The following is a 6631-nucleotide window of genomic DNA, read 5'->3' as shown; positions in this document are numbered from 1 at the left end:
GATATTGTGTAGTTTTGAGTGGCTGAATTACCTGCATGTTCCTTTTTGTGGCTTCACTTATTGCAGAACGGAGGGGAGTGAGACTTGCAAAAATTAATAAAAAAGTGATAGAAAAGTGGGAAAGAAATCACCAAGGGAAAAACTGCCCCCACTGCTTTTCCCTAGGAGGCACACATCCCTTCTACACATAATAAACTCCACAGGGAATTTCTTCCTCCTTAGAAAACATATCCCAAAGGGCAAGAGTGAGTAGTCCTTTATTTATTTATTTATTGTTAACAAAGAGCAATATTCTGTTTTCATGGCCTTGGTTTGGCTCCAAGTCCCTGAGCCACTGGGGACAAAGCATAAGGTTTCGCTTTTTTTTCAGTTCTTATTTCTGGGCCATGCAAGCCAACTTTTTTATTCCTTTTTTCTCTTTTCAAGTTTTTCTACAAGCAGCTGAATTCCCCAGGTAGAAAAGGGGAGAGAAGGAGGAAGGGAAAGGAGGACGTTTACCATATTGGAGCAAAATTATAGCTGCTGCAGAGGCTGGCTCCAGGTGGAAGAAGTGTGTTTGGAGACAATGTAACAAGAAGGGAATTTGTTTATTTGGGAGATGCCTTTTTAAGTTATGAAGGGCAAAACAAAGGCAAAACTTGTCTTGATGTCTTCTGATGAAATGTCTGTGTTTATAGAGGAGCAATATATCTCAGCTTTGCTTTGCAACAATAAACTTGGGAAATACTTTGCACCACTCGGGAGATATGTGAAGGGCACGGTACTTGGGTCACCCCTTCCTCCTTATGCAGGCTTTGTTCCACAGCTTTGGGCTCTGTCCTCTAACCTTTTACCTGGGAAGTCCCACACTGATTTCCCCAGGGTGTTGCCTGCCTGAAGACATGAAGGATAAGGCTTAGCTCCCATCTACTGACTTTTATTCATAAGGATTTATCATCATTTTGCAGATGGGGAAGAGAGGTGCTCAAAGGTGGAATCAGCTCCAACAACTCAAGGCTAGGCACAGTCCCAGGCTGTTCCTTGTATGAAGTGAGTGCTGCAGTGTCTGCTAAAGGACCTACCCCATGCATCAGCTTTGATTAAAGCTCTCCCCAAGCATACTCTATTTAACAGCTTGTGCACCTCTTGTTTCTTACTTTTTTCCTGATCCTTCAATTCTAGGAAAGGTTATACTGTCCTTACTGTGGTTTCAACAATATGCCTAAGAGGCTTACTGGATTCTTCACCAGATGAGGGGAAATAAGCTCTTTAGTTTCTAGCTTTAGATCAGATACTGTTTCTGTACCTCTATACAGACTTGACACTGTTGAAGACTGAAAGAGAGGCAGGCAGCTTATTAACTCTCAAAAACTTCAGCAAAATTCACTGTAAGTGATGCAGTGAAGTGTGAACAATATCTACTTTTGCTTCACATCTAGGGCAATTCATCCTGTTGTGAGGGGCTGTTACAGTGGTTTATATTTCTCGGTTGTTTTGTGGTAGTCTTATGTCAAACCAAATTTCTTGTTAAGGTAAAACCTGGATGAAAAGAGTGAAAGGCCTTATGTAAATGACAATCTGTGAGTCTCTTGATTTTTGGGCACCTTTTCTAGAGAACTTAGGACAACTGAAACCAGCATCCTCAGGAGCTTTCAGTCCAGGGGAACATAGCTTTATGGAGAGTATTATGGCTAGATGGATTTAAGTGTGAATAACCTTGCAGAAGTCAGTGGATTCATGCTGACACAAAAATAGTGGGGGAGAAAAAGGGGAGGACTTTTGCATAACTATCAGATTGTTTTGTTACAACTGATTGGGACAATCTGTCATCATCCAGTTTTGTTCTGTAGTGGAGGAAGGAGATGAGCATCTCCAGAGGGTGGCTCACCATAAGGGCCTTCCCACGGGTGACAAGAGCTGACCTTTGGGACTGCTGGTCTCCTCCTGCTGACATACCAAGGCCTTGCAGCCTAGCTTAGCCCAGGTGAATAAAGTAGGGCGAGATGAATCTCTGCCTACGTTTCAGTCACATATTTTATATTTGGTAGAGCATATAAAAATACTCCATTTTTAGCATCTTTCAATCTGTAGATAGTAGAGTCAGATCCTTAGCCAGCATAAATGAGACAAACTTCAGTACTAAAGAGCTGACTTTGATGGAGTAACTTCTGCTTTGCTCCAGTTCAAGCAGTTTCAATCTCCATATGATGCCTTGATGGGGCTGAAAACAGAGGCTAGACAAAATTAAGAGGATGAAAGTGGGTATTTATTGAAGAGCCTTCAGGTACACTTTGGGCAGTCAAAAGCCTTCAGAGAAGCTACACCCAAAATGGACAACCAGGTCACAGGTTTTCATACTTTTATAAGTTTGGTCCATTTGCATATTGGGATTAATTCTCCAATTACAAGTTCAGGTAATGAAGTCATTACCCCAAGTTTGTTCCCCCCCTTAAGCCACTTCATTTACATATTCCAGGGTCTGAGACAGTAAGGTGTCCTTGAAGTTCAGGCCTAGAGAGGATTTGTTATGTCTAACCAGAACGGGAGAACAGTAGCTAACAGGCTATATGGAGTCTTAGAGTTACACACTAAAGCATTACAGGATATGAAAAATATAAAAGCTAAAATCCTAAGGCATCACAGAGAGTTTTCTGGGGTTGTTTCAGCAGTACCTCTAAGCTTACTACCTAAACTTCAGAAAAAGGACAGAAAGGGGCTGCATGGTATGTAAAGTACACATGATTTCAGGTGATATCTTATGATTTAGATAAAGCATTTTAGATGCATGACATCTGGCAGCATTGCTTTCTCAGAGTGTAGGAGAGAAATAATCCTTTCAAATCAACTCTATTGGAGAGTGAAACGTTTTTCACCAGCCTAGTTTAAAAATCATATCTGAGCCTTTCTCTCCTGCTAACCAGTTCAGCACAAACAAACAGTGCACACAGGATGCAGCTGTTTCAGCAGTTTCCCTGGAATCTGCTGTACATTTAAAATTATTTTCTAGCTTTTTTTTGGAGCAGGTTTTTTTTTTCATATAGATGGTAAAATGTGTAGCTGAATCATAAAGCTAGATAAAGTACTGTGAGCCTGTGTTGGACTGAAGTCCTTTTCATCCAAATAATGACTTTATCTGCTTATTATGAAAGGATTGAAAGACATGTGGGAAACTAAGACTGAAACACACTCGGGAGCCTATATTTCAGCATTATGGGGGAGTCTGACCATTAATATGGGAATTAATAACCCTCCAAAGCCATCTCTTCTGAGCAGCTGCAGTAGGAACTGGCAGTGCAGAATGCGCAGACTAATTCTGCTTCAGAGAAGCTAAAATCAAATGTTTGTTACAGTTTTATGTGCATACACTCTCAGCAGGAGCCGTTTTCCTTCCCTTTAGGCAAACTCGGAAGAGGTTGAACATTTAACAGCCTCAAACTACCCAGACTGTGTGCCATATGTACACAGCACTGAGCCATGCCTGTGTTGTCAGTCTTTAGAGTCTTCCTGAAAGGTGGAATCTGGCTGGTTGCTTGCAATCCATGTCCTTAGAGGCACTGGAGCAAAATGCTGATGTTGATCAGAAGGGGAAGGTCTGAAATTGTAAGCAAACAGAGAAGATCCATCATGCATTTTCACAGATGATAAAAGGCTGACAGTGGCAGTCTGCTTATCAAATAACTAGATTTATTGAAATAGCCTGCGCTCTCATTAAATAGTTTGCTTTTCATGTTTTTGTTTTATTTCATCTTACTGAAGGTGTCTGAATTTTTTTCCAAACCTACTATTGCTGCCATGGCGAACTGGCTAATTTAGGCCATTTCTTCTGTTAATGCTTAAAAGCAGTGTGGACTGCAGTGTTCTCATCTCACTGACACTGTGGGACCTCAGAGCAAAGCCAGTCCCTGTCATGAAATCCAAGATTCCTGGAAAGTAAATCATAAAAATTAATGTAATAATTATAAGCTTGTTCCTTGAAAGATGGTAGTGCTAGTGATAGTGCTACACATTTCATTTAGCGTGTCTAGTGCTGTCAGCTATGCTCAAAAAATGGGGTAGAATTGATCATTTTTAATCAGGAGAGAGAAATGAAATGCAGAAACAAAAATGTTGCTAGCATGATATGACATCCCTGTGCTGAAAGGACCGTTCCTTTCCTAACTCAGCGAGGTATCACATTTTGTGTTTTTGTTCCCAGGGGAATGAGCTGCTGCTTTCCTCCTTTTCTGAAAACATTTGTAAGACGGGAAATGGAATATTAATAATTGAAAATGCAAGTTGCAGTAATGCCATTTGCATAAGGATGTTTCTTGACCCATGGAGGATATGCACTGTCTGTTGGAGAAAATATCAACAGAGGAACCGTGGGAGCCTGATGGATCTAAAAGGCTACCTGGCAATAAATTTATTTCTCAAATAAATCCCAGTGTGATTCCCAAGACTGGAACTCTCTGTTTGTAGCCTGCTCTTTTTCCTGGAAGATGTGATGCACTATCAAGAGATCAATATCCCCCAGTACTGGGTGTGGTGCCAGTAAGTAGACATTTAACACGTAGTAAAGGTTTTTTAAGCAAAGGGCATGGAGACAGATCTTTCCTCCTGCAGCATTTGCTTGTTGAAATTTAACAGTCCCGGTGACCTTCCCTGAGAAAGGAAGGTCCTTCTCCAGAAGCATTTTAACAATGCACTGCATGGAGCTCAGCAGCTGGGGTTAAGACTGATTTGACTCTGCTGATATTTTTAACTGTAGTTTCAGGAATTGTGGTTTTCTGTTTGGACCTTTTGGGGTGTTGTTTGTTAAGCAGATGCTTATGCTGCAGAGCCTTCCTTCCATGCAGTTTTGAATGCCAGTGGTACCAAAACATTACTCATAAAGTGCGCACGCTGTTACGATTCGTGACTTTAACTCTTAGCATATTTATAGGCCTCATTTCCATTTTTTGTGGTCTCATTAATGGAGCAGCAATAATAAATCGGAATGTTAATGGGGGATCATTTCACCGACAGCAGAAGGTATTAATGAACTTGATACAATAGTTGAAAGGAAAATAACTTTTTAGTAGTGTAATTTTTTTAACCATCGCCCCAATTGTCTCCTTCCAAACATGCAGAATTGGGGCAGTTTTGAAATCATGGGAATCATTTCATATAGACAATTTTTAAATCACCTTCCTGGATACCTTGCATAGGAGGTGAACCATTTGCAGAAATTCCAGTGGGGGCAGCCATTCTGGAAGTGAAGCATGAGGAGACTTTGTTGTAGTCATGGTGGTAGAGATGGAAACCCAGAAAGCACCTTTTGTCTGTGTGAATTAATGACCTTCATTAATAGAGAGTGCAAAGGTGGTCCTCCTTGTATGAAGTGGGCATTTCACATCCTGTTGTGAAATACTTGAGGATAGTGTTAAGATATGGTCTCATAGGGGACTTACTTCCCCAGCAGACAAGGGAATTGTGCCTTAGGTTTCTTGGTGGCACTGTATCTCAGTTTTCCCACTGGTAAAGTTGAGGGCTTTGAGCTAATGGAAACAGTTGGATTTTAAAGCTTGGTCAGTTAGTATTTGTGGAGTGTTAGCGTCTCCTGAGGGAGAGGAGTCACACTGTGGGGAAATCCTCAGCTGGAAGTAAACAGTACCAGACACCATTCAGGACCTTCCTCAGTGCCACGTTGTTGAAGGCCTCTGTGCTGAAATTAGTTACAGCTGTAAAGACATTTCTATATGCATGCTTAGAAGTTGAAGGCTAAAATTTGTAATACATTTGAAGTAAATTTGCATTCTAGCCCGTGGTACAGAGCATCTGTTTCAGTCTTTAGCTGCTTAGTTCTAGAAAGTTTTTTCCCAGTGAGTTTTCATCTCTCTGAGTACATTCATTAATCCTTTTTGGACTTTGCTTACCCACAAATATAGAAGAAGCTTTGAAGTGGATTGGCAACTTTTCACCACCCTTCTTTCTTTGGTTTTGTTAAACAGTAAGTTTAAAGGTACTAGAGTGGGTCAAGAATTGCATGTTTAAATTGTTTGTTTCCTGCAAGAAAAGAGATTGGCATTTAAATGTGCCATTCAAGCTAATAATCTCATAATCAGGAGTTTACTGACCTAGAAACTTAATCTAGTCCTGTGAGTTCAAGCATCTGCAACTTTTTTTAAAAAACAGAAAAAATATTATTTTCAAATGAGGCATGTGATTGGTCTAATTCTCTCTTTTTTTGTAGATACAATTAATTTGAAAATTACTTCTGTGAGGTGCTGTTATCTCACTTCTGTGCAGGCAAACTGTGAGCCCTAGTCCCCTGAGCTAAGCAGAGGGTGAACAAGTACATATGAAAATGGACAGATAAATGCCAGTGCAGGGCCATTTGAAACAGGAAGAAAGGAAGGGGGGCAAAAAAATAAAGAAAAGAAAAAAGGGAAGATTATCTGTCTAGCCTTATTGGCAAATGATCAGAAAAGTGACTGAAAGCATTATATGGCATTTTTCCCTGCTTAGGGCTTGATACAAAACTCACTAAAATAAGTGGGAAACTTTCCATGATGTTCTTGATTTTGGGCTGAGATGCCTGATTAACACTTAACTCTGTCTCCCTGCAACAAATTGCCAAGTGCCTCAAGCAAAAGATAAAGATACTGTCAACAAGCAGCACTATCAATACTAC

This window comes from Coloeus monedula, assembly GCF_965178545.1.
Source record: "Coloeus monedula genome assembly, chromosome: 7".
Classification (NCBI taxonomy): domain Eukaryota; kingdom Metazoa; phylum Chordata; class Aves; order Passeriformes; family Corvidae; genus Coloeus; species Coloeus monedula.
Note: the sequence above shows the minus strand (reverse complement) of the source record.